The sequence below is a fragment of the Vulpes vulpes genome, chromosome 15 (assembly GCF_048418805.1).
Source record: "Vulpes vulpes isolate BD-2025 chromosome 15, VulVul3, whole genome shotgun sequence".
Taxonomy (NCBI): Eukaryota; Metazoa; Chordata; class Mammalia; order Carnivora; family Canidae; genus Vulpes; species Vulpes vulpes.
Window position 1 is genome coordinate 75770335 of NC_132794.1, and position 27888 is coordinate 75798222.

Genomic DNA, 27888 nt, shown 5'->3' on the forward strand with positions numbered 1-27888 from the left:
ATCACCACCATCACCACCACCACCACCACCACCACCACCACCATTCCCATCACCACCACCACCACCACCACCACCACCATTCCCATCACCACCACCACCACCACCACCACCATCATTCCCATCACCACCATCACCACCATCACCACCACCACCACCACCACCACCACCACCATCACCACTATCACCACCACCACCATCACCGTCATCACCACCACCACCACCATCATCTAGTACCAGATGCTGTGCTAGGTGTTGGGGGAGTAGACGTCAAGGTCTCTGCTCTCATGGATGATGGGGGAAATGGAAAAAAAAAAAAGATGTAAATAATTAAATTAAGATGATAGATAATTACAAATAGAGATGGTACGAAAACAGTAAATCAGGTACGTGAAAAATTAAAACCAGTGAGATACCACTGTGTGTCTCTTGCATTGACATCTACAAAATTGGCAATATCAAGTCTCGGTAAGGATATGGAACAACGGGAACTCTCCTGTGTTGCTGGTGGGAATGCAAAATGGTACAGCCACTTTAGAAAACAGTTTGGCCAAAAAAAAAAAAACAAAAAACAAAACCACGTTTGGCAGTTTCTTATAAAGTTAAAAATATGTTTACCATAGAACCCAGCAATCCTGCTGCTAAGTATTTACCCAAGGGATGTAACAACTTATGTTCACGTAGAAACCTGTATGTGAATATTTATAGTGGCTTTATTCATAGTCGCCACAAGCTGGAAACAGCCCAAATGCCCTTGAGCTGGTAAACGGATGAACAATTGAATACTACTCAGCAATAAAAAAAGAATGAAACTAGGAACAAAGAAACAACAAAGGTAAATCGCAAATGCATTATATGCTAAGTGAATAAAGCCAGACTCAAAAGGCTACAAGGAGATGATTCCCTTCGTCTGACATTCTGGAAAATGCAAACCTACAGAGACAGGAAATAGATGAGTGGTTGTTAAGGGCTGGGGTGCAGGAAGTTGGCTACAAAGGGACGGCGCAGGGAGACTTTTGATAGAATTGTTCTCTGTCTTGACTATGGTCGTGGTTCCACGGCTGCGTGCAGCTGTCAAAACGCACGGAACTGTGTGCTAGAAAGGGTAAATTTTACTCTAGGTAAATTATAGCTCAATTAACCTGCCTGGAAAAAAAGCTCTCGGTGAGATTGTTGAGACAGGGAAATCCGGATGACAGGTAGGTCATTCATGGTAGTGCGACACGGGGAAGGAGGGCCTCACGCACACGGAGGGCAGGGGAGGCTTTCCGAGGAGGTGCCTCGGCTGAACCTGGAGGAGGAGAAGGAGCCTGGCCCGGAGGAGCGGCAGCGTGGCCACGTGGCCGGGCTTCCACTCTGGGCATACACAGGGCCAGGCAGCCGGGGAGGATGGGGGGACAGGACACAGCAGCTTGTGACCACGTGTAGGAGGAGGACCATGGATGGAGGGGTGCCCTGACGATGAAGAGGGGGGTCAGGGAGCCTCCTACAGGGAGGAGTGGTCAGCCAGCCTGAGGGCGCCGATGGTGCAGGGGACCTTCTGGACCTTGCTGGGGCTCTTGCGGCCCGTGGGGAGGGCTCAGATGTCCTGGGTAGAGTAGCCGAGGCCCATCTCACCTGCACTAACCCTCCTGCTCTTCCACTGCAGTGCATGCTGGGACCGCGACCGAGAGGCTGCTGCTCCCCGGGTCCCCAGAGGCAGATCTGTTGGCCTCCCGGCACCGTCTGACCCAGGTAGGGGGAGAGCAGGGGCTCCCACCGCCTCCTGCCTCTGCTCGGGAGTGCAGGGGTGAGGGCTCGGGCAGTGAGGAGCGGATGGGCAGCGGGCGATGGTGTGGGACACAGGTGGCTGTGAAGGCTCCAATCACAGCAGGGCTTCCTGGGGTGCCTGGGGGCACCAAGAGGCCCAAGGACATACAAGCCTGCCACCCCCGATTGTCCTGACGTGCGCGCTCCCTGTGGTCTGTTCATCCATTCCCTAAGCTGCTGTGGCTCTGGGAGCTTCTGCATCCATGGGGCTCCCGGTGCCGTCACTCTGGCCTTTCTCTGCCAGAGTCGCCGAGCTAGGCTTGCGTGTGTGCTTCCACGAGGGACGGCTCTTACTCTGGAAGGCCCCAGACCCCTGCAGGACTCCCCCAGGGCACAGGTGCTCTCCTGGGCACCAGGACCAGCCCCGCTCACTTTGGATCTACTTGGCATTTCTCTGCTGCTTCGGGGCACCCCGAAGGGTGGAGGCTTTCTGCTCAGGGCCAACAGCCCCCCAGGTGGGATGGACTGTGGGATTGCCGGAAAAAATACAGGATGTCCAGTTAAATTAGAGCTTCAGACAGGTAACAATTTTTTTTAGCATAAGTGTATCCCCGATATTGCATTGGATACAATTTTTGCTAAATCTGACAACTCTAGTGGGACTGAAGCTCTGGTCCCCTCTCTACTTCTGGCAAGTTCTCCCTGCTGGGCCCGCCTTGGCCCCCTTGGACCAGCTGGCTCCAGTGCCTGTGATGACTGTCCTGGTGGCCCAGCCTGCTCAGGTCAGAATCAGTGGACATCTCCTGACTCCCCCAGGTCCCACAGGCCAACCCTGGGGCAGAGACCTGGGGGCTCCCTCTGGAGGCTGTTGACAGCGCCCTCAGGGTCTTCCCCCTTTGTGGCTCTCTGACAGCAGGGTCATGGGGTGTGGCCAGCTGAGCCTCTGTGCCCGTGAACAGAACTGTGAGACAGGCCTGGAGCCGTGAAAAGAACCAAGAATAGAAAATTGTTTCATGAGGTTGGAACCCAGAGTGCTTGGGGTGTGGGGGTGGAGGTGGGGGGTAACAGGAATGAGGCAGGGCCAGACAATGGATGGCTTGGGATGCCCTATTTCTGCATCTTTCAAAACTGGGGAGACCAGGGAAGTGTTTTCATGGCAAATGGAATCATTTTTCTGATCAGTTAGGTAATATGTTCTCTGTATGTCATCTGTCTATGTATCTTTCAAACAATCCAAAGTATTTGAAGCATGCACTTTGAGTCCTTCCCCTAATCTTTTCCTCCCCAGGACTAAGCGCTGCTAACTAGTTCAGTATATCTCCCTCCAGACTCTTTTTCTATGCACTTATAAAAATATATTTTTTTAAGATTTATTTATTTATTTATGATAGACATAGAGAGAGAGAGAGAGAGAGAGAGAGAGAGAGAGGCAGAGACACAGGAGGAGGGAGAAGCAGGCTCCATGCTGGGAGCCCGACGTGGGACTCGATCCCGGGACTCCAGGATGGCGCCCTGGGCCAAAGGCAGGCGCTAAACCACCGAGCCACCCAGGGATCCCATAAAAATATTTTAAAAGCAAACACAAGGGCTCATCCTGGTTACACTGCTCTGTCACTTGAGTTTTCACCCGACAACACGTAGTATAGAGCATTCCAGAGCTCTTAGCTGTCCTCTCCTGCCGGTGGCTTGGGTGGCCTTTAAATTAGGCATCCTAAAAAAAATAAAAATAAAAAAATAAATGATGCATCCTCGTCAGCCCTGCTGGTGGCCCGTTAGAGCATTTGGCCGTCCATAAACCTCTCCCAGGGAACCTCCCAGTTGGTGCGTCTGTGTGCATGTGCAGTGGGTCCTTCAGGAGTGTTTCTGAAAGTGGGCCGCCTGGGTCAGAGGGTGCACATCTTCCAAGGTGTGATCCGTACGGCCAGGGCAACCTCAACAAGGTTGTGCCCACTTAACACGTGCACGAGGCCTCGTCCCCTCCTCCTTGCCAGCCGTGGGCATTAGCAGTAACTGAAATCTCTGCTGATGAGTTAGGGGAAAATGGCTTTTCTTTTGCATTTCTTTGATTGTGAATGAGGTCGGGCACAACTGGGTATGTTTGTTGGCCACTTCCATTTCCTCGTTTGCGAATTGCCTGTTGACATCACGTCCTCAGCTCATTGTGCTACTCATCTGTCCATGCATTCAGCAGGCATTTATTGAGCACTTATTATGTGTCAAGCACCCTTTTGGTCGGGGACCTAACAGTGAGCAAAACTGAGAAAAAGACCTGCTCCTGGAACTAACGCTCTAGGGGAGGAGAGATGACCGAGAAAAACAGATAAATGAGTGAAATTTGGTGTGTGCATTGAGTGTTAAGTTCAAAGGAGGAAAAAATACAGCAGGGCAGGGATGGGAGTGGCTGGGACATGGGGGGTAAGAGAGGGTGGGAGGTACGGCCAGAGGGGGATCCAGAGCAGATTACACGGGGCTGCGGGGGCCGCCCCGAAGACTTGGCTTTTACTCAGGACGAAGCAGGGAGCCGTGGAAGGTTCTGAATATGACATGATATGATCTGAATTTCATTTGAATCCGATCCCTCTGGCTGCTGTGAAGGGGGCCAGGGAAGCAGGGAGATCAGTCAGGAGGCTGTTGTAACGATCTAGGGAAGAGACAGTGGGGGCCGGGAGTGGGGGGGCTTGATGGAGGTGGGGGAGGCGGATGGATTCTGGGTGCATGCTCATGGTAGAGCCAGTGGGACTTGCTGACAGATTGGGTGAGGCGGAGTGTGCGTGTGAGACGGAGAGGGAGCCAAGGATTACTGCCTTAGTCATCTCGGGCGGCCATAACCAAACACCATGGGCTTGGGGGCTTGAACAACACACGTGTATTCCTCACACTTCTGGAGACTGGGAAGTCTAAGATCAAGGTGCTGACAGACTCAGCTCTTGGGGATGACCCCCCACTTGGCTTGCAGACCAAGCCACCATCTCACTGTGGGCTCCCATGACCTCTTCCTTAGTCGCCAGCAGAGAACCCAGAAGTCTCTTCCTCTTCTTTGAAGGACACTAATCCCATCAAGAGGCCCTACTCATGACCTCATCTAATCCTATTTACCTCCCAAAGGACCCACCTCCAAGTACCACATTAGAGGTTAGGGCTTCAGCTTATGAATTTTGAGGGGCACAAACATTCAGTCTGTAACAATGACTCCAAGGGTTTGGGCCCAAGTCGCTGCCATCAGCGGAGACTGGACAGAGGATAAGGAGGAGTGAGTTGGTGGTGCAGGGAAGGAGAAGGCTTCATCTGTGGGCGGCAGGCCTGCCGACCTAATGTGTGGGGCCTGGAGCAAAGTGAAAATGGGTGACACTGTGTTTATTTTTTAAAAGATTTTATTTATTTATTCATGAGAGACACAGAGAGAGAGAGGCAGAGACACAGGCAGAGGGAGAAGCAGGCTCCATGCAGGGACCCCAACGCGGGACTCGATCCCGGGTCTCTAGGGTCAGGCCCTGGACGGAAGGTAATGCTAAACCGCTGAGCCACCTGGGCCACCCGACACACTTTGTTTAAAAAAAATCATTAAGAATTGCAAAGTGGGAACAGTAGAGCATTAAACCAAAAGCATTAGACGACACTCAGGGGCCTTGTGTGACTGCCCAGGTGGCACACCTGTGAGCAGGCCCTGGCTGGGCACATGCCAAGCGTGACATGCCAGTAGACGTCCAAGAAGTGTGGAGGGACAGTTGGATGTGTGAGGCTGGAGTCTGGGGGAGAGGTCTGGGCTGGAGATACAAGCCCAGGATTATCAGCCTAAAGGTAGTAGTTTAAGCCTTGAGATTGGTTGAGAGCATCAAGGGAGTGAATATACGTAGAAAAGAGAAGCACCAGAGGCTTGTCCCTGGGACCTCCCCAGTTAGGAGTTGGGAGCTGAGGAGGAACAGGAAAGGTGAGTAAGAAAGAGCAACCAGGAGGTCGAGGAAAACCAGGCAGGTGTGAGGTCCTGGAAGCCAAGGGCAAGACCTGCTTCAGGCCTGAGGTGGGATGAGAGGCGGAGGGAACATTGATCTCGCATTAGCTGCGGGAGATCACAGATGACCTTGGTTTCAGGGGTGGGGGCAGAGCGGATGTGTGAAATGCAACTCATTGACTTGCAAGAACAAACTGATTTATGAGAGGTTAAGGGGTTTAACCCTTTATCTGTCATATGTGGCAAATAGCTTTTCACGGTTTTGTGGAGGTTTTTTTTGTTTTGTTTTTTGTTTTTGTTTTTTTTGTTTTTGTCATTCACACTTACAGAGCTTTTCTTAACCTCCTTAAATGTTCAAAACTGTCCCGTGGTCAGGTTTGCCACTCTTGTCCTTTACGGTTTCTGGCCTTTCCCAACTGCAAAGTATTGAAAATGTTGTCTTGTGTTACTTTCTGATTGTTTATGATATTTAAAAACATGTAGATCTGTAGTTCATTTGGAACATTGTTACGTATGTGGCTTGAGGTTGGGGATCAAAGTAGTTTTCCCCAGACGACCGGCCAGTTGCTTTGATGCTTCACGGAATAAACTTTCCTCCCTGCTCTGCAGCTCCGTCCGTCTGTCCCGTTGCCATCGTTTGATCCCACTGATCTGTGCCTGGGGAGACATTTGGAAAGTGGAGAGAATGGAGGCTTAGTCGTTGCTGGCGGGGGGGGGGGGGGGGGGGGGGGGGGGGGGGGGGGTTGGAGTGGAGGCTGACACAGTTGCCTTGGGGGGGTGGGGGTGGGGGGAGAGGCAGAGGGAAGTTAGGGAGGACGGGGCTCTCCAGTCCCGAGGGCCTCCTGTGTGCCCTCGCGGTCCTGCAGGGGGGTGGTCTCTGTATATCCATTTGCAGATGCGGAAACTGAGGCCCTGAGAGTTTTCATCACACGTCCAAAGGCATCAGCTCTTAGGAGGTGAGGCTGAGACCGGGAGGCAGCGGGCTCCCTGCAGCTATGCCTGCGCTCTGTCCACGCAGGTGAAAGGAGAGGCGGAGGGGAGCGGCTTCCAGGGAGGCTGGAAGGGCTCCAGGCATAAAATACACCCCTCCACCCCTCTCTGCTTCCCTGTCTGCCATTTGGCTGGGTCTTGAAGGTTTTCCCATTTTGAAGAGGAACCTGTTAAAACCAGAATACTCCTGGCAGGGAATCACACGTTAAGTTTACAGCTAACATCTTAATTATCAGTTAACACCTCTGCAGGGATTAGCTGACAGCCAGCTGAGGACACGGAATGGGGGCCGGGTGTGATGTGTATCTGGGCTGGGAAAGGCCAGGCAGGGGGAAGGGTGACAGAGGAGGAGGCAGGTACCTAGCAATTCACAGCTCTCTTCGGGGGCCCTGGGAAAGAGAGGGGGGTGGAGCTGGAGCCAGGTTTAGGGGGGCACGGGCAGGGAGAGGGGTAGCTCCTCTGTGGATGCCTGGGGCTGGGGCGCGAGGGGGAGCTGACATCTATTACATACTTGTTGTGTCCTGGGATCAGAGGAGGCTTGTCACATTCTCAGCCCTGGCCTCGAGGTCAGGAAATCAGCCACCCATTAGCTGCCACACCAGTTGCCAGCAGGCACTCAAGGCTGGAACTTGTCTCTGACACCCACAGACCGAATCTGTCACCTAGCCCTGAGGAGTAGTGGTAGGAGAGAGGCTGAGGTGTTTGGAGCCTCTTCTAGCTTTTTGAGGGAGTAGTGGTAGGAGAGAGGCTGAGGTGTTTGGAGCCTCTTCTAGCTTTTTGAGGCAGTCTACCCTGCCAGGGTCAGGGCTATGTGTGTGACCAGGGTCAGTGCTCAGGATGTGACAAGGCTCAGGGCTCAGAGGGTGAACAAGGTCAGTCTCAGAGTGTGAGCAGGGTCAAGACTCTGTTGAGTGACCAGGATCAGGGCTCAGTGTGTGACCAGGGTCGGGGCTAAGTGAGTAGCCAGGATTGGGGCTCAGTGTGTGTCCATGGTCGGGGCTCAGTGTGTGACCAGGGTCGGGGCTCAGTGTGTGACCAGGGTCGGGGCTCAGTGTGTGTCCAGGGTCGGGGCTCAGTGTGTGTCCAGGGTCAGAGCTCAGTGTGTGTCCAGGGTCGGGTCTCAGTGTGTGACCAGGGTCGGGGCTCAGTGTGTGTCTAGGGTCGGGGCTCAGTGTGTGACCTGGGTCGGGGCTCAGTGTGTGTCCAGGGTCAGGGCTCAGTGTGTGGCCAGGCTCGGGGCTCAGTGTGTGACCAGGGTCGGGGCTCAGTGTGTGACCAGGAGGGTCAGACGGAGGAGGCCTCCTGGGCCTCACAGAGACCTCAGAATTTATTCCCAAGCGGTCATTTCCGCTTGTTTAGTCCTCAGCCGTGCAGAGCCATCGCAGGGAAGCATGTTCGTCGAGCACGTGTTCCTGGGCACCTGGTCTTCTGGACCCAGAGCCGTGGCTGTGAACCAAATAGAAAACTGCCCCCTGCCTTCCGGCGGCTGACGGGAACCAAGGGGCCGGCTCTGGTGCCCCTTCCCCAGGCCATCTCCGCAGACACAGGGGTTCATGGGGCAGGTTCTGGAAACCTGCTGTCCTTAAGGAGCCCGAAGGAGCTGCTGACGGAAGGTTCTGGGAGGGAGGATGGCTGAGTCAAAGAGGAGGCGAGCAGAAGAAGAGACCTCTCAGGAGAGGAGACCCCATCCCCTGAGGCCCACCCTCCGTGGCAGAGAAGGGGGTTAGGCGCTCGCAGGTGTGGCCGGCTGTCCCGTTCTGCTCAGGACTGTCCCACCGTAGCTGTGTCAGCCCCCGGATGGCCTGTCACGCCACCCGAAGGCCCCTCTGTCCCCGAACCCCGGACTCTGTCCCTGGCCGGCCCGGATTGGCCGGTCGCCTTGGACGGGGTCTAGGCCTTGGTGCCGGCCACGCCTGGGCTCTGGGAAGCAGCTGCGGGCCGGCTGGGGCGCTGCTGGAGGGGCGAGGGGCGAGGGGAGAGGCGTCCGTGCTGTGGCTGCCGAAGGCGGGAGGCCAGATCCAGCAGGCGGACTTGGGTCTGGGGCACCCGGCCGGGCCCGTGCTGGCGAGGTAGTGGCCGCCAGCTGCCCCCCAGGCGGGAGGCCTGGCTCCTCTGCTGTTTGGCCTGCAGCTCGCTGTGTGGTCCCGGGGACAGGCGGCCCCGAAACTGGACCTTAGCGGCTTTCGCTGAGACTCGGCTGGGCCTCGGGCCAGACCCCCTGAGGGGGGTTTGGAAAGCACAAAACGTGGCCTGGGTCGCTGCTGCTTTGGGCACAGCTGTGGCTCTAGGGCCTGCCCGTGGGTGCCGGCTCTGGGCCTGCAAAGGGGCCTCGGGGCGGCCACCTCTCCGTTCTTGGGGGAGACATCCATGTGTCAGCTGTGGGACAGGAATTGGAGGCCGCGGCCGGGGACGTGGCCTGTGGATGTGTTGGTTCCATTTCAAACACACTGGTTCCTTAACACCGAGATCTAATTCTCGTACCCTGAGACTCACCACTTTAAAGTGTGCAGCTCAGTCCTTTTTTAGCACATTCACAGGAGTGTACGATGGTCGCTGTTCTAATTTCAGAGCGTTTCCAGCCCTCGGAGAGGGAGCCCTGTGCGCATCTCCGCTCTCCATCCCCCAGGCCCCGGCAGCCACGGCCCCGCTCCCTGTGTCTGGGCTGGCCTCGTCCGCGTTTCATAGACTTGGAGTCCCGCGCCACGTAGCCTGCTGGGCCTGGCCACCCAAGGGGACGTTTGCAGAGCTCATCCACGTTGTAACGGGCCCCGCAGTCCTTCTCGTGGCCCAACCGCATCCGTGCTACGGATAGACCGCGTTTTCTGTTACGCGTTCATTTGCGGGCATTGGGATTCTCTCCTCTTTTTGGCGATTAGGAATGGCACGTTTGTGTGACGGTCCTTGTGGGAACGTGCGTCCTGTTGTCTTGCATCTACCCCGGGGCTGGGACGGCTGGGCTGTGAGGTGTCTGTGTCTCTGCCTCCCTTAGGGCCTGTGCCCTGCACTTCCCAGGTCCTGCCATTCCTGATGGCGTCACAGCGCCCCTCCGGTCCCTGTCATCTTCTCTCTGGCCCCTGTAGGCCTCTTAGGTTTTCAGCCTTTGATTACCGAACAGTGGTGGAGGGAAATGTCGGAGCTGTAGGAGACCGAGAAGGCTCCTGACCCGGGGAGGGGTCCTGGAGGGCTTCCTGGAGGAGATGCCACCTGCCTTACTTAGGCCCAGTGGACATTTTTTAGGGCAGAAAGAGTGAGGGAGGGTCTTCCCCGGCCTGGTGGGCAGGTGCTGGGAGGCCAGGGGGGCTCCAGGGCCCAGCTGAGGTGTCCTCTGTCCCGTCCTCTGGTGCTCACCTTCCCTCCACCTTCAGCCTTGGTCTCTGCCATTTGTTCAGGGAACTGCAAGCAGCTTGAGAGAAGGGGAAGATGAGGGGGTGAGGCAGCCGACGCCCTCTGCAGAGAGACCCCGAGCAGGGTGGGCCCAAGAATGGGGGCTTGGGTGCTGGGGGCAGAGTCCGAGGACCTAGGGCAGAGGGCACCATGGGCCAGGACACCTCACGTCCCCAAATGGCATCTGCTTGTCCCTCCTTCGGGGCCAGTGAGAGGCGGGATGGGCTGGACCAGGCCCGCGCAGAGGCAGGGCAAGGGCCCGCACCCGGAGCCCTGCATCCTCACGGGCTTCTGCTCCGCTACCTAATGGGTAATTATACCCTGACGTGCACGGAGGCGAAGAAGGGATTTTCTCTGAAGCAAATTCTCCCGTGAAATATTCAGGCCACGCTGGGCTTCATTTCCCAGCCGCCTAATCGCTACTGCTTGGCTTGGCCGCAGTGTGAGAGGCCACATGTGCCTGGAAGGCCACATGGGGCTTTTTATTTCCTTCTCAACAGGGAGAGGTTTCCATGGGCTGGAAGAGCCTTGGCTTTGGGCCTGAGATGCTGCACGCGTGTGTGCGCGCGTGCTGGGGGGTGCTTGCTGCTTCTAGCCTGTGCACACTGGTGTATGAACTTGGCCTCGTGCGCACATGGTGTTGCGTGTGCCGATACCCCGGCACCTACAGGCCAGTTCGCAGTCCCCCAGCTTGTCTCTGAAGGGCCTTCCCCGCTCCGCCCCCGTGTCTGTGATTCTGGGCGGCAGGGCCGTGCGACACCCTCTCGGGCGTGAGTCCTGCCCGTGACCGCATGGCACGCGGGCTTCTGGAGGCCTGGGGGTCCTCATGGGCTCGGGCTCGGGGACGCACATGGCCCTGGCCCACCGTGCATTGGACTCAGGCTCTGCCTCTCTTCTGACGTGAGGGTTCGTTTGGTTGCCGGCAAGTCTTAAGGACTTGATGTGGGGCTGGGAGAGCGGGAGGACGTCTGGCCCTCTGTCGGTGCCCCCAGCCCCTTGGTACCCCACCGGTCTCGTGCAGCCCAGAAGAGCCTGGCCTTTGCACAGAGGGTGTGAGGGTGTTGCCACTGGATCTTGCTTTTGCAGTCGGTTGCCTCTTCCACGCTGCGTGGTAGGCAGGGCTGGAGCTGTCGTACCTGTCCGGCCGAGGAGGAAACTGAGGTCCAGAGAGGCAGAGGCCTGCCTGAGGTCTCTGGGTGAAGCAGGCTGTGAGCAGGAGCGCCGGCTCCGCCTCCCCTGAGCCCAGCCTTTGGCCCTGGCGGGGGGGCCCTGCTCCTGGGAGAGGTGGCCCCAGCTCCCGTGTCCTCTCCGCAGCAGCACCGGGGGTGCCAGAGGCGGTGGGCGTGATGCCCATCGCTGGTGTTTCCTCCTGTGGCTGTAATTAGCAGCTGCCCAGGTGGAGGTCCGGGCACACTTCGCATTGTCGGCCTGTTACCGTCACCCTGACAAGGCCGACGTCACCCTGACAAGGCCGACGGGGGACTGGCCTTAGAGGAGAAGGAGAGGCGGACGCCAAGCCCAAGGCCTGCAGCTCTGCCCTGCTCCCCTGGGACGTGCCCTTGAGCATGGCCCTCTAGAGCGGCCCCTCGGCCCCGTGACCCCCTGGGGGCTCGCTTCCCCCTCGGCTCCCTGGCCCCTCGGCTCTCCGCTCGGCTCCGCTGGCTTCCACTGGAGAGTGGCCTCCGCAGCCCCGGGAGCCTCGGGCCCTGTCCCAGCTGGACCTGCGTACCCCTGGGGGGCCAGGCGGCACCTCGTCCGTGAGCTCTTTCAAACAGGGGGACCAAGAGGAGCACTCCCAGACCCCTGGAGTCTCCTTGTCCACCCCTTTGGGCCTCCCCTCCACCCTCCCCTCCGCCTCCCTCCCCTAGATCTCTTTGGATCCTTTGGCTCCTTGAGCAGCAGAAGCTAAGCCGACAGTCATCCGGGGACTTCCCCACCCTTGCCATCTCCCCAGCTCAGGGACGCACTGCCAGCCCGCCAGGCTGCAGGCCTCACCTAACGGGAAAACAGGAGACAGCACTAAAGCGGCCGCTCTTGTTTCTCGAGTGTTTATCCTATGGTAGGTTCTGTTAAAAGCCTCTTAACAGCAATCCGGTCCTCAGAACAACCCTACGTGGTAAATACACGGATCATCCCCATTCTCCAGGTGAGGAACTGAGGTGCAAGGAAGCTGAGTGCACCCAGCCCTGCTGTCGCCCGCCAAGCCATTGCCTCCCCCTGCCTCTCTCCCCCTGGGCTCCCAGGACAGGTGGGGATCACGTCTTGCCTGGCCACCCGCCCAGTGCCCGGCCCACAGCGGGCACCCGATGGGCCAGCGAGGGTAGTGGCGGCGACAGCAGATGGCTCCCCTCCCTGGAGCTCCGTGCACCGCGGCGGGGATCCGCGGCGCCCCACGTCCCGCAGGAGGCCCGGCTCTGCCCGTGAGCACCCCGATGCGCCGAGAGGCCACGCTGCCTGCCGAGCCACACTCCCCCGGGCCCGGCCACCACAGGGGTGTTCGGAGCTGGGTCTCAGCTCTTCCCGGGACTTGGCGAGGGTCCCCACACATTCCCATCACTTCCTCTTCTGTTGGACAAGCCCTGGTGGCTGCTGCACACTCGGTGCCCGGCCCCGCGGAGGGCCTTCGGCTCGCTGAGGTGACCAGGCCACCGGGCATGCAGCCTAGGTGGCACAGGAGCAGCGGGCAGGGTAACACTTGCCCGGGGACAAGTACCAGGGCAGCGTGTGGGGCTGGGCAGGATGGGGCAGGAGGGCGGGAAGGGGAGGAGCGATTTTCAGGCTGAGGGAGAGGAAAGGGCATCACACGCAGAGGGAACAGCCTGTGCAAAGCTCAGAGTCTGAGGGAGCACGTCGGGCTCGGGACAGGGCGAGTTCAGTGACAAAATACGCAGTGGGTGGGCCTGTTTGAGGCAGGGCGGGCTGGCTGGGGCCGTTGGGCGGATTTGCACCCCCCCCCCCCAGGAGCCTGTGAGGACCGTTCAGTGCATCTTCCCTGCCCCGTGTAGGGGGACATGTGCGAGGCCAGCGTACGTGGTCGGGTGGCGGTGCTGGTCCCCAGCCTGCTCACTGAGCCAGCCTCGAGAGGCCTGTGCGAGGACCAAGGGTGCCCTGACCACGCTCCCTGGCAGGCGCCTTGGGCTGGGGAGCCAGACACACCTGGACCGGGGCTGCACACATCTATGCCTCACCTCCCGGCCGTCAGAGCTCCCAGCCCCTCCGTGAGCCCCTCTGACGGGGTTACCCCAGTAGGAGCGGGGAGACCGAGTCCCCACAGTGGCGGGGTCTCGCACAGGCTCACGCACAAGCAGCGGGTGAGGCGGGCTGCCTCCCGCCCTTTGGAGGGGTTTTGGGGTCCTCGGCAGAGATGAGACCCTAGCTCTTGGGGTCTGGGGCAGGCGAGCTGTGGAGAAGTGCAGGGCTCAGCGAGGGCAGAGGTCAGGCGAGGAGCCTGGAAGGTGGCCGAGGAGGCAGCTTCCTTTTGGAAACCTACCACCGCCCAGAAGGGTTTCCAGAATTTAACCTGAGCACCGAGTGGCCTGTCTCTGGGGATATTTCTTCTCTAGTAGCTCGTGGGGCCCCAAGGTCTGGCCTCCCGGGGGCAGATGCTGTGGGTGGAGGTGGGCATCCAGGGGACAGCCGAGCGGGTGCCCTCCACCCATCCCTATGTGCCCCTCCCCTGGCATGATGGGGAGCTCAGGGCCTTCCAGAGCAGCACCCAGGTGCCCAGAAAGGAGAGGTTGGGAGAGTCGGAGGGTAGGGTCGCGGCTCAGCTGGGGCGTGGGCTCCTGGCAGCGAGGTCGGGCCTGGGGATTCAGGGCCTTTTACCTTGTTGTCAAGAGCATATTTTAGCTATTAGTGACAGCAGCGAGGGATTTGGGGAGGATTTCTCTCTCATTTCCCAGAGCTTTCAGCAAGCCTCCTCCCTTCCCACCCTTCCGCCTGCCAGGGCTGAGAATATACACACACACATGCACACAGGCACGCACACACACGCTTGGTGTTCCTGTGTGGCTGAGAGAGGGAGAGAAATCTGGGTCAGTCTCCCAGAGAAGGCTCTTGACGTCTCCCCACCTTCCCCAGCAGATGCTCCGTGTGGCAAACTTGGGCTGTGGTCTGACAGCCGGGGCCCTGCCTCGGGCCTGCCCTGCATGGGGACCCCTCCCTGGGCCCCCCTGCCCGGGCGACCTCACACGGCGGCCTCCGTGTCTCCCCGCAGCCAGACACCAGGGCTCACACGGGGTGGTGGGGGGCTGGGTGCACTCAGCTTCCTTGCACCTCAGTTCCTCACCTGGAGAATGGGGGTGAGCCGTGCTGTGCTCTGCTGTTGGCCATGCTGAGGGCGACGCAGGCTTTCCCGTCCCCTGCTGGACCCTCTGGCTTCAGCCCCTGGTTTGGGGGAAGACCATCCCTGGAGCTGGGGACACATGGTAGGAACCCCATGCACAGAATGCCTGACCCAAGGCAGACCCCCCAGTGCTGGAATTCCATGCAGTAGGCAAGGGGCAGGGTCCCGGTTGGGTGCCTCAGGGGCGGGTTTCTGAAGAAGGTGGACAGACAAACAGCTGAAGAGGTCACTTCCATTTCAGGATGGAGCTAGAGCCCCGAGGGGCAAGTGGGTGTCTGAGACAGGCCCAAAGGATGTGGCTGGTCCGGTCAGAAAGGAAAAGGGATAGGGCTGGCTGGGGTCCCGGAGGGGCAGGCACCCCGAGGGCCACGCGGGATCCTCAGCTGGAAAGACGGCAGGGCGGGCTGTGGTGTGGGCAGTGTCCTGGGCAGGGATGGCCTGTGAAGATTGGGACAGTCTGAGATCATCTCCCCCCAGCACTGGCCCTTGGGGGGGTCTGTAAGACCCTCTGGTTTGGCACAGCTGCAGACAGGGAAACTGAGGCCTGGTGAATGTAGAGGGCTGGCCTCTGGCTGTGTGTGGTGAGGGCCACTCTGCCCCAGCTTGCTCGGCCCCTCCGAGAGGGCAGGAGGAGAGAAGGAGCAAAGGGCAGCAAAGTCAGGAAAACAGGATGCAAGATGTAGGGTGGTGTGAGGATGTGACCAGCTGTTCCCCCAGCAGACGTTGGCCGGAGAAGGGCTTGTCCCAGCCCTGCCCTCAGCAGAGGTGGCCTGAGCATGGACAGCGACCTGCACTGGGTCCCCTTTGCAGTCTCACGTGGGCTGGCGAGGTAGGTGCTAGCATCCCCGTTTCATAGATGCGCACACTGAGGCCCAAAGGGAGGCCTTCCCCGGGCACATGGATGGGTAGGGGTAGCGCCTGCCCGAAGGGGACACAGCCCTGCTCCTGGCAAGGGGGTCTTCCACAGCTGAACACTCTCAGCAAGGCATTCCTCGCTGCCCTGAGGCAGGGCTGGGCCCAGCTCCTCTGGGAGGATGGACGCTTGTCTTTAGGACGCTATATGTCCCGTTTTGTTCCCTGCGCTCGCCAAGAATTTCTTCTGTGAGTCTGACCAGGGTCCCTCATGCTTTACCTTGATCCCACCACTCTTGTGGGGTCTGTCAATCCAAAGCCCCCAGCGACTTCTCCTCTGTTCCTCTGTCTTCTTGGTTGTGGGTGGTTGGTTGTGGGTGGGCCCCTGGGGGCCAGGCGCCAGACTGACCACGCGGCCCTCGGCAGCACCCTCCGCAGCAGGCCGGTTGAGAATAGCTCGCCTTTGCCTAGTGTTGCCGTCCCCATCACCGCCTCCGCCCATCTCGTTTCTGCTGAACTCCTTTGCCATCCAAAGGGCCTTATTTTCCACCCTTTTTGCCGATTCCTCTCTCCCAGTGTGTGTCCGCAGAGCCCAGCACAGCACTGAGCAGCCAGCCAGGCTCAGGCAGGCTCAGAGCCCTTCCTCCCCGCTCCTGCCTGTCTTGGGGATTTCCCAGCTCCCAAACCAGGCTTGTGGTTTGGTTGAGATCTAGGGGCAGGCTCTCAAGCCCTTTTTAAAAAAAAATATTTTATTTCTTTATTCATGAGAGACACACAGAGAGAGAGAGAGAGAGGCAGAGATACAGGCAGAGGGAGGAGCAGGCTCCATGCAGGGAGCCTGATGTGGGACTCGATCCCAGGACCCTGGGGTCACACCCTGGGCTGCAGGCAGGTGCTCAACCGCTGAGCCACCCGGGCGTCCCTCTCAAGCCCTTGAAGGCTGTTCTCCACTCTCGCTCCGCCTTATCCACCCAGGCTGGGAAGACCCAGGGTTGACCCTGAAATCTGAGGCTAAGAGGCCCAGACCTTGCTTACTGTGCCCTGCCCCCTACAACAAGCCCCCTATTTGCCTCCATCCAAAGAGAAGCTGACCTTAGATCAGGGGGAGCAGGGAAGCAAGGTGGCTTTTAACTAATTCATACTAAGGTGGCAGTGACTGATAGTCCTTTATCCTACCTATGGTATTTGGATTTGAACAGAGGAGCGTTATAGCAATGATATTAATAATAACAGTAACAAACTACTAACTCAGTTTTTACTGCGTCGGATACTGTTGTTGACACCGTACACGTATTACGTCATTTAATTGAGCCACTAACTCTGATGAATTTCTAATTGGCGGGAAAATGAGGAAAGTATTTTGAGGGGTGGGAGGAGAATGAGGAGGCGGGGGCAGACCGCTCTCCTCCAAACCTCCATCCCAGCTCCCACTTGCTATAGAAAGGAGTCCAGGGGTTTGCACTGCGAACTGTGTCAGACATTTGCTTGAGGTCACCTTGGGAGGGCGGGGAGGCTCTGCTTCTCCCTGGGGCTCACAGGTCTCCCATGAGATGCCTGGGAGGGTGGCACCCAGTCTAGGCAGCCTGCCCCTCCATCTGGGATCTCTGAGCGCCCTTTAGAAAGTCCCTTGCTGCTGCTAAGGGTCATCACACAGCCCACCCCCCCCCCCCCGCCCCGGGAGGCAAAGGCAGTGTCCTCCATGGTCCCTGAACCCCTCCAGGTGTCCTATGGCTGAACAGCTGTCTGGCCTTCTGACCATACCGTTGACTCGGCGCCAGGCTGGACATGCCACAGAGCCTATTAGTGTGGTTTAACACGAGCCTCAAATAAACCCTACAGAGTTGAGTGGAGCAGGGACAAGCATTCCCATCTTGCAGATGGGGAGACCGAGGCTCAAAGAGAAATAACTGTGCTGAATCTTCTTCTCTGGAAGGATGGCCTAATGGACTCCTGAAGTGAGGGGTGAGAAGGCTGATTGATTGCACCCAGATAGGGACGCTCCCCCCTTGGAACAAAGGAGCATGAGGTAGTGGTGGCCTTTTAGGCCCCGTCGCTCCGCATCTCCACCACCCTGTCTCCTGGATCCTGCGGGCAGCCCCCATTGGAGGAGCCAGACCCGCTCAGCCTCTCCTGCCTGCCAGCACTCGAGGCCAGGCGGCCTGGAAATTCAGTCATTGATCTGGAGACTTCCCTTGGAAATCTCCCCGTGTAGCCGGCTTTTACCGTTCGGCCAGCTGCCAGCCCCACAGCCCATTCCTCCCAGCTGCCCTGACGGTGACCGGTCATCCATCCCCCCATGGGAAGGTAGCTGGCCATTCCCTGTTCCCCCACCCCACACTCCCGAGGGCACGGCCCCGGGGGCTCTGAGCCCAGATGTGGTTCTGGGTAACGTGGTTCCGAACTAATCTCAACCACCAGCTGCTGTGTGGTCTCAAGCAAACCACTTCCCTTCTCTGTGCCTTTGTGTCCACACCCAGGACACGGATGGAGGTCAGATGGCCTTGAGGGTGCAGTGTGATTGAGTGAGGGAGCTGGCAGGGTGGCCGCCGTGATGAGGGCTCCCAAGGGACCCGTCCTTGGAGTTCCTCGGGCTGGGGGAGGCCAGCGTCGGGCGTGATGACACCTGCCTGTCAGCAAGTCAGGGAGGACTTCTCAGAGGAAGTGGCACTTGGGCTGGTCCTGAAGGACCATCAGACCGGGTGATGGTGTTCTCCATGGCTAGAAGGGCCCCACGGGGGCTTGGTCCACCTGTGGCCTGGGAGTTTCTGACTTGCGGTTCCTACTTGTTGACCATGTAGGCCGCGGCACATACCCTTCAGCAGCTCCCCAACGCCCTGGGCCAGAGTCCCTCAGAGGCCCGGCAATGCCTGGTCCCGGCTTCCTCCGGCCGCACCCAACTTCTTTCTCATTCTGTCCGAGCTGGGACCTTTGCACAAGCTGCTCCCTGACCTGACGCTGTGACCACAGTAATGCCTGACTCTGTGGTCAGATGACCCCCATTCCCTTCCAGGGCCTGCCAGGCCCTCTGGGATCTGCCTCCCACTCCCCCCCAGAACCCTCGCCCCCTCTCCAGGTCCCAGACCCCGGCGTCGCAGTCTCCTGCATGGGGCTCGGCTCCAGTAGCCACTGGGTGACATCCTGGTTTGCCTGCGACTAGGGCTTTTCCGGAAAACTTCTAACGCTGAAACCAGGACAGTCCCCGACACATGGGCGTGGTTGGGCACTCTGATTTCCCTCCAGCCCCTACTGCCAAGCCTGCCTGTCTTCTTGTCCTCACCACTCTTCTGCGAGAAGACCAGCCTGTCCCGGTGTTTTTCCTCCTCCGTCAGCTGTCCCCGCCACTGGCCTTGAGCTGCCAGAGAGCAGAGCAGTCCTGCGTGTCTGTCCAGCCCCAAACCCCCCGGGCCCAGAAGGATGCTGGCGCCGGCACGCGCTCAGTCAGTTTGTTGAATGAATGAGTGAGGGGCGTGGACTTGGACCCGAGCAAGTCTCTTTTCCTCTTTGGCCTGAGTTCCCTTCCTGGAGCCAGAGAGTGGGCTCCGGGTGCCTCGGGGACGGCTCTGGGCCCAGGGCCCCCCTATGCAGCAAGTGGGAGACGGGGGCAGAGCTGGCTGCGAGGGCAGCGGGGCCGGGAGGGAGCCAAGGCTCACAGCCCTCACCTGCCCACGTGTCCCACCATCACCTGAGGGCCATTTCTGGGCCAGGCTCCTGGTCCAGACCCAGGGCTGGGGGTGTCCAGAGCAATGGCGCATCTGCCAAGCCCCGCTCCCCGCCACCCCCGAGAAACAGATGGCCCGAGCTTGGGCGGGTGGCAGAGACGAGGACTGGCATTTGTGTATGTGTGTGGTTTTTAAAAAATCTGACACATTTTTGTCACGTCTTGGTGCATCAGAACAGTAAAGGAGGCGGGAGTGTGAGAATGTTTTAACTCGCAACTTTGTAACAGCTCCAGCTTCTCCGGGCCTCCTCCGGCTCCCCCAGGCCCCCGCGGCGGAGCCTCGAGCCCATCTGTTCCCGAATCCCCGCACCCCCACACCCTGCCGTTGCTCCAGCCTTCCGTCCATCCATCCTTCCTGTCGGCTGAGGGGAAGCAAGGAGTAGGGAGCGGCTTGAGACTCCCAGAGGGCCCCGGGCACGGAGGTGGGGCACCTGTTTTGGGGCATCGGCCTGACCCCGTACTTGCTGTGGGACCTTGTGCAGTTCCTGACCCTCTACCCCCCCGCCCTGCCCCGCGTTCCTAAGGGGTCAGGCCCATCCCCATCGGATTCTGTGACTCTGACACTCTGGGAGAATGAAGAAAGGGAAGTTTGGGATTCAGAGCACCCAGGGATCGTGGCCCCCATGTGGTAGTGAGAACCACATTCCCGACCCCAGACTCAGTGTGTCCCAACCTGCACTCCCCTCAGGCCTGCAGCTCGGGTTCCTCACAACCTAATCTCCACTCCACCCAGTCCACCCCGGGTGGTGCTTGGAGGGTGACCCAGGTGCTTGGAGGGTGACCAGGTCGGATTGGCTGCTCCGGGGAGGAACTGGGGGGAGGGAGGAGGAGCCAGGTGGTCATACCAGGGACCCAGACGTCTTTCCACTGCCCCACTGTGCTCCTCTGTCCTGCAGGAAAGGAAGCAGGGCTGGCACTAGGTCCTCAAAGACTTGCTTCTCGGCCCTGAGCCTGCCTGGCTCTGGCTTCCATTTCATTAGTCATGGAAATGCCAACTGGCCTGGAAAACCAGGAGTACACACGGCAGGCTGGTAGGAGATGCCCTGGGCTTTGGGAACTGCTCAGAGTGTGAAGGGGCCATGCCCTGGGACAGCTCAGTCATGGTGAGGGGCTGAGCCTCACGTCCTCTTTCCGCGGCTCAGACACCTAGGCTGCTGGGCACCTGTGCCATGGCTTGTGATGGCGTGGGGGCAGGTGGCTGGTGTGCCATGGCCAGGGGCAAAGAAACCAGCCCCGCTCCGTCCTGTGCCCTGCATCCCTGTGCACCTAACACCCTGAACTTCCAAGTCCAGGGCAGGTGTCAAGGAGCAAAGGCAGAGGGAACAGGAAGCAGAGGGAGTTGTCTTCTTCTGTCCCGTGGCCCCCCATCCCCTTGTCCCCCTTGTCCCCATCAGAGGCTGCACCAGATCACTGTCAGGGCTCGGGGAGCTCTGTGCTCCTTGGGCAGGGCCTGGGCCAGCAGGACAGCACCACCTCCAGCCCCCCACCGCCCTGCCCCCACCCCGCCAATCACAAGAGTCCCTGCAGGAGATGGGCTCGCTTGCTGGGGACAGTAGGCCCTGACCAGGGCAGCCAGCAGCCAAGTAGACCAGCAGCACCCCATTGCAGCCCAGGCCCCAGACCCCAGGGCCCAGCTGAGTCAGTGCCATTTGAAGCTCACCATATGGGCGCTGGGTGGGTGCAGGGGGAGGAGCTGGGGTTGCCATGAGAACCCGCACGCTGGCATTTCCTCTTTTGGGGAAGCTGAACCATACTTCGCAGGCGGTGTAGGCTTCTGAATCCCATTTCTCTGTGTTTTTTAGGAAGGGAAAAAGGGCAGGGAAAGGGGGTGGAAAAGATAAGGAGGGAGAGACATGGAGTGAGGCACAGGGAGCCACGGGGGCTGTGTCCTTTCTGGAGCTCTGTGGGGTTGATCAGGGGCCTTTGTTCGCAGGAGCGGAGCCCAGGGCCAGAGTGGGGCCTGGTGCCCCTCTGACCCCTTACCCAGGCCTTTGTAAACCTTTTCCTTTCAAGACACAAACCCCACGCCCTGCCTGAGTTGGAAGCCAAGTCTTTGGCCCCTTCCTGGGTTCTCATCCTCCCTCTAGTCCCTGAGTGCCCAGCCTGTGCGCAGTGACCCTGGGGCAAGGAGGCCAGGGGCAGGCGTCTGTTCTGACCCAAGCGCATCACAGCCTCCATGGCTTCGGTAGCTGGGCGGTGGGGTTCCACGTGGCGGGGTGGACAGACGTGGAAGGCTGCCTGGAGAACGGGGAATCGTGCAGGGCTGGGGAGCTGAGAGGAGAGGGCTGTTTCCACCATCCATCTGGTAAGGGATGGGGGAGGTGGATATACTAAGAATACAGGCTTTGGGGGCAGACAGATCCGGGTGTGAATCTGGCGCTGTCTCTTCATACCTGTGGCACCTCTGGCAGATGAGCCTTCTCTAGCCTCCTTCTCCCCATTCTGTGAAATGGGGTGATGGCACCTGCTGCGGGCTTCCTGCAGTGCTCACCACCTGGGGGGGGGGTAGACCTTGTTAGATGGCATCTGTCCCTGGTGGTGTCACTCAGGATGTGGGCCCTGGCATTGGGTAGGGGCCCAGGGACAAGCGGATGTGGCCCTGGGCCTGGAGGGGGGGTGCCCGCCCTGAGCAAAGGTGTGGTGGTGGGACCCAGCACGGCCGCGTTCTGGGGAGGCGACATTGGAGAGGAGCTGCCCCGACAGGGAGGAGGAGAGGGACGGCAGGAAGGAGGCAGTGATGGGGCAGTAGCATTATTCCCACTTGACACCTGAGAAGACCAAGGATCAGAGGAGGAGAATAGTTGCCCCGTCCCCAGCTAGGGTAGCAGCACCGGGATTAGAGCCCCGGTCAGCCCTGGAGCCCTGCCCATGATCCCTCTGGGTCTCTCTCCTCCAGCCCTCCCACACCAAGGCCGCAGCCTGGCCTCCCCGATGGGCCACAGGGTGAGGCTGGCTGCGAGGATGCTGCACTCAGCAAAGACAGAGAAACGGGGAGGCATGGGTGCTCCCTGCCGGCGGGAGTGGGACCGGGCGGGAGTGGGACCGTTCGAGCCAGCCTGGGGCGGCCTCGGGACCCCGCCTTCGGAGGAGCACAGTCCCAGGGGATCTTGAGGCCGATTCTGAACTTGGCCGCAGATTCACCGTGGTTCCCGGCAAGTGAGCTGACCTCTGCGCTTCCCTTCGCTCACCCAGCAAACGGGAGCCGAGCGGCCTCCGTCCGCCAGACTCGGTGGCTTTTGCTACAGTACTGACCTCAAACATCTCAGAGGGTTCACACAACTCTGGGGCATTTTCTTGCTCTGATTACAATCGGGGCAGGGTCGGTCTGTTCTCGTCACTTCAGACCCCAGGCTGAAGGAGCTGCCCCCGCCCCCCCCCCCGCCGGCCTGTTCCCCAGAAATACGGCAGCAGGAAGGGGGCCCTTAGGGAACATTCCTCCTTGATGACCACAGGCACCTGCCCCCCAGGGAGGAATGGGGGCTGTGGCACACAGAAGGTGCCAAATAAAGGCTCAGCTCTCCTCTCCTTCGCTCGCAGGTCCTAGGAATGTACACCCTGTTTTCTTTCCTGGGGGGCTCCCTGAATGGGTCACTAGGGTCGCTGGACCGTGCCCGCCTTGCGGTGGAAGACCTTTGCTTCTGGGACAGAGAGGGGGGTGTGTTTCCCAGGGGGATATGGCATGGTGGCAGCGGAGCCACGATGGGCAGGACTCCCTCACCCTGCCCCCCTCCCAGCATTGCTTTTAACAAATGAAAAAAAAAGCAGCAGATGCCAGTAATACCTTGACTTTATTAAGGGCTTCATAAGACCCAGATCCAATTACACCTCCTGCAATCGAACAGTAAATTGTAAACTCAATTCTGTTCAGCGAATGTTCTGTTCTACACCAAGAGGGCCCGGGGTGGTCTGGGCGGTCCCCCGGGCTGGGACCCCGCCTGCCACTCAGCACCTCCGCTCAGTCCTCAGGAAGATGCATCCTCCCCGGCTGGAAACCAGAGTTCAAGATGAGCCCAAGGTGCTTTGCAAGGCCTGGGGAGGTGGAGAGGGTAAGGGACAGTGGGACGGACTTGGAGCTCGGGTCACTTGAGTCCACAGCCACACACAAGGCTGTGTGTCCGTGGCCAAGTCCCTCTCCCTCTTCGGCTTTCAGTCTCCGCAGCTGAAACACAGGCTTAGGTCTGCGTCTCCATCCTAACGTCAGGGCTCTGAGAGCTTCTTTACCAACCAACGTTTCCCGTTCCCAAAGTGAGGTGAGAGGGCCTTGTGCACCCCCCACCCCTCACTCTGCACTCGGTGGGCCTGTGAGACCCCACCACGCTCCCCTGCCATAGCTCATGGTCAGAGGAGCGACGGGTATCAGGCCAAGACGGGGCGGTGTGACCAAGGAACACTCCCCCCAAGGAGGCTCACTGGTTAGCAGCCATGGCACCAACCAGACAGGCCGGAGCTTGAGCTCAGTCTCCTGCCTCTCCCCTCTGACCCCCCCATTGACCACCACGGAGCTGGAGAAATCCAGGAGGACTCCCTGGTGAGGGAGGAATTGGAGCTAGCCCCTGAACCATGTCGCTGGGTCAGAGGTTGGAGCAGGCTGCAGCTGGAGGACGGCAGGAGCGATGGCTCGGAGGCGGGTGTGTCTGGGGTGGGAGTGATTGACCCACGTGACCCGGAGGATACAGTGACACGGGGACAGGTGACTTCCGTGTTCTAGTGGCACAACACGCACACGCACACACACCTTTCTTCAGCTGCAGCCGCAGGCAAGAGATGTTGAGATTGTTCAGGACAGAAGCGCTGTCACCTGGATTTCATAATGTGGAGAAAGGTCCAGAGAGGCTTCCGAGCCCCGCCATGTGCCCCGGGGACCTTCTCCCCAGCGAATCGGTGACAGCAGGAGCAGTAGGCACCCTTCCTGGCACTTTACCATCCGTGAAGCACTTTGGTTATGTGGTTTTATTCGATCCTCCCCGTGACCCCGTGAGGGCTGCTCTGCCCTGCGGATTCCCTGATTCACGGCAAGATGTGCCCAGAGCTGCTGGGTCCGTGCCGTAGGTTCACACCACGTGACCCCGTGGCGTATCTGTGCCTGCTTTTTAGGAGCCACGTGGGCTTCATCTAGGGGACGTCTCCTTGGCAGGTAGGGTGCTGGCCTGACTGAGAAGCTCAGTCTCAGTTTCCCGCTCAGTGGATTTCCTTGCCTGCTCGGGTTCGAGACGTGTCCCAGGGCCACCCTTGTTCGGCCTTCACCCAGGCTCCCTGAGGGCCTGAGCAAACCCAGAGCCGCGGAGACCCTAAGCCCCCACACTGCTGCAGGGCGTCTCCCCCCAGGAGGCAGAGTGGCAGCCACAGGGTGCGGGGTCGGCCACGACGCTGCCCCGCAGTCCGTGGACCCTCCCGCTGGCGTTGCTCGTCCATCAGGGCCCCTGGAGGGTGCGGTGCTCGCTCTTCACCTGCAGTGTCGCCTGTGGCTGGGAGGCCAGTGCCTGCTTCAGAATCGCCACTTACTAAGTCGGAGCACGGCCGAGATCTAGAGCCCTGGGTGCAACGTGGGACCTTCTGGGTGGAAATTGACTGTCACCGCGGACTCCTCGATACAGCTTTGGGTTTTGATCATTTGGCCTTAAGAAGGCACCATTAGCTCATTTTGCAGATGCACCTGTGGGAGCTCCAGGCGCGCCTTGGGTCCCCGCGGTGTGGGGGTTGCTGTGGCTTCTGGCCACCAGCCCATATGCATTTTTAGGTCAGTCTGGTTTCTCTCTCTCTCTCTCTCTTTTTAATTTTTTAAGTGTATATTTTTTTAAAAGATTTTTTAAATTTACTTATTCATGATAGACATAGAGACAGAGAGAGACACAGGAGGAGGGAGAAGCAGGCTCCATGCCAGGAGCCCGGCGTGGGACTCCATCCCAGGACTCCAGGATCGCGCCCCGGGCCGAAGGCAGGCGCTGAACCGCCGAGCCACCCAGGGGTCCCCCTTTAGTGTATCTTTTAAGTAATCTCTACACCTAACGTGGGATTCAGGCCCACGACGCCGAGACTGAGAGTCGCGGGCTCCATGGCGTGAGCCAGGCAGGTGCTCCCGCGGGTTTGGCCTCCTTCGCGGCTCAGCTCCTTGGACGCCAGCCTGCAAACGACGGGAGGGGGAGCCTCCTTAGAGCTTCGGGGAGCCTTCTAAACGCCCTCATTCAGTCTCTGTCGTCCATTCGTTTCCTCAGGTGTGTCTGAGCGGCAGGGACCAGGGTCACACAGCGCAAGAGGGGCGAGCCCCAGCATTCTCCGGCCAGGGAGCCTCCGCCAGCTCCCAGCCGCGGTCGACCCGCACTCCTCTCCCGTGGGCATCTGTCCCCTCACGTGCCCGTCCAGCCCCGGCCTTCGAGGCCCCAGTGAGGCCAGATCCCAGGGAGTCCCCGTCCTGAGATGTCCCCGGCCCGTACTCACCCGTCCTGCCGGTCGTCCCCATCCCACCAGGGCCCAGGCTTGCCTTGCTGACCCGGGGTCTCTCCCTGTGTGGACACCGTCGCAAAATAACAGCGAAACCCGTCCCAGTCTGTGACCCACCCGGGAGCCTTTTAAGCCCCCGACTCCTTTAGACGCGTAATAATTTTTTTCACTTTTGAGATTATCCTAAAGCCTCACTCCCCCCTGGCTTCCGTCCTCCGTGGCAGTTGCCGAGCACCTCAGGGCTTCTGACACATGCCTGTGCTGTGCCCGTGCTGACATGCCGTATAGACATCAACTTGGCCTCCCTGTGATTGTCACTTGGCAGCCAAGCCCCAAGGGCCGGAAGCTCTGGACCCCTCATCTCAGGGATCGAGGTCGGGGTCAGGACCAGGCCATCCTGTGTGTACAACTGCTACTTAATGTTCTCCCTGCGACAGGGATCGACCTGGGAGTGGCGCTCAGCCTTGGGATGGGAGTGCGGACCAACGCGGGTTCGAGGCTCGTTTCTCCCACTACCAGCCGGCTGCAGAGGGCGGGGGGCTGTGGTTGCAGAACGGCCACCCCCTGGCTGCATGGTCGGCGCTGTAGCTCTGCTGGCCCGGGAGTGTGGCCGGACGCTCCTGATGGCCCTTCTCTAGGCCCCGATTTCCCTTCCATAAAACAAGGCTGGCGACATATCGGCCTCAGAGGGTCCGTTGCTCATGAAGTGTCCAGCACAGTGCCTGGCACACAGCGAGCGCTCCTTGAATGCTAGCTCCGTGGCTGACATCAACACGATAAGGACGGTTGTGCCTGGGCGATCTTGGGGCTCAGTCTCCTCATCTGTAAAATGGGGTTGGTGATGCTGCTGGGGGCCCCAGCTGCCACCTGATGCCAAAGGCGTCCCGGCTCCCGACCCACTCTCCGTGTCTGCTGCCATTGGCCCCGTCCTTCCTAGATGCCCTAGAACAGAGAGGGGGAGGGAGGAAGGACGCAGGGAAGGGAATCGCTCACTGTCTGTCCGTCAGTTAGCAAGGGTGGTGTCAGTTTTCATAGAGAAGGGGAATCTGCAAAGTAGTCAAAAAAATATTTCCTCTGTGACTCCAGAAGCCCAGCTGTTCCCTTTCAGGAAAAGTGCTGAGGGCTGAAAATAAAATAAAGGAACAATAATAGGAAGGTACAAGGAAAGAAGGGTGGGGCGCAGGGAGGGACGAGGCGGGCACGGGAGCCCAGACGACCCCCAGGCTTTGGCAGGGCCGCCCTGAGCCACCGGGACCCCGTGCCTGCCGGAGCCGGGCTGTCCTGGGGGGGGCCGTGAGAGCTCACCTTGGGTGCGCTTGTGAGTCGGCCTGCCTCACCTCGGGGAGCATCGGGGGCATCCCGGCGAGGCGTAAGACGGGCCGTGGTGTGGGGCGGGAGGCCCTGGAGGGGCATTTCCAGGCCCCCAGCGGGCCGCTCGCATATCCTGACTCTGAGCCCCTGCTGGGCAGCTGTGGCCGCTCCGCGGCCTGGTGCAGACCCTGCTCTGTGCAGCCTCTGCACCTCGTACCTCTGTTCCTTCCCATTAGATGTTCCCTTCTCTTCATGCCAGGATTTGACCGCTCCTGCAGGACACTCGAGGCAGACCCCTGAGGCAGACCCACTCTTCCCCTCCTGCTCTGAGGACCACCCACCTGTGTCAGATCCTCTTGTAGACAGGGCCTGCCTCTCCACGGGCCTGTGCTCTGCGATCGGGGCCAGGACAGCCAAAGGTCCAGAGCAGGGCCTGGTCTGAGGACCTCCAGGTCCCTAGACTCCCAGCAGGGAAGCCACCGGGGAAACTGCCCCCAGCTTCAGCGTCAGCACCTGTGAAGTAGGCGGCCAGACCGCGGAAGTTCCAAGTCCCCCACCACACACCAGCCAGCCGGGGCCCTCCCCGAGCCCCTGCGCTCTTCGGCTAGAATGTACGCGTCGTGCCAGTCCAGCTTTACCACCTACTGCCCTGAGCCCTTGGGTGAGTCCCTGTGCCTCTCTGTGGCCCGGTTCCCTCCCTGGGAGACACGGGCACTAGCAGAGCTTTCCCCTTTTGCTCTTGAAACTGTGGGAGAAGTTACTGTGGAGAACACGGGAGGGCCCTGGCGCCTGGTGCAGGGGAGACGCGTGGGGAGAGAACACACCCTCCCTGGCTGGTCGGCTAATTCCAGGCCAGGCACTGAAGGCTGGCCCAGTTCCCACCCTCCTTGGGGTGACTCTGGGGACAGAGCCGGCTCAGGGGCCCCGTGGAGCAAATCCTCCAGGCTGTGTGGAAGGAGATGGGAGACGTCCGGGCCTCCAGGTCCTGCCCCAGATGCGGGTTTATACCCTGCTCCATCTGCTCCCAGGAGCTGGTTGTGGACGGCCCCTGGTCTGGCTCCCTGGGAGGTGGCTCCTGCCCTGCTCCACCCGCTTGAAGATCCTTGACCTAAATTTGAGACCCAAAGAGCATAGCCCTCTGGAAGAATTGTGAGC

At 59.6% G+C, this 27888-nt stretch overlaps 1 protein-coding gene across 22 annotated transcripts in view; it reads left to right on the plus strand.

Moving 5' to 3' along the window:
* LINGO1 (leucine rich repeat and Ig domain containing 1) overlaps window positions 1-27888 on the plus strand; it is a 175379-nt gene that overhangs the window by 117370 nt on the left and 30121 nt on the right. For 16 of the 22 annotated variants that reach the window (XM_072739115.1, XM_072739119.1, XM_072739123.1 and 13 more), the window contains one exon: window positions 1646-1731. The exons of the other annotated variants lie outside the window; for them this stretch is intronic. The gene's annotated coding sequence lies outside the window, so the exon portion shown is untranslated. The remainder of the gene's footprint in view (window positions 1-1645; window positions 1732-27888) is intronic. 22 annotated transcript variants of the gene reach the window in all.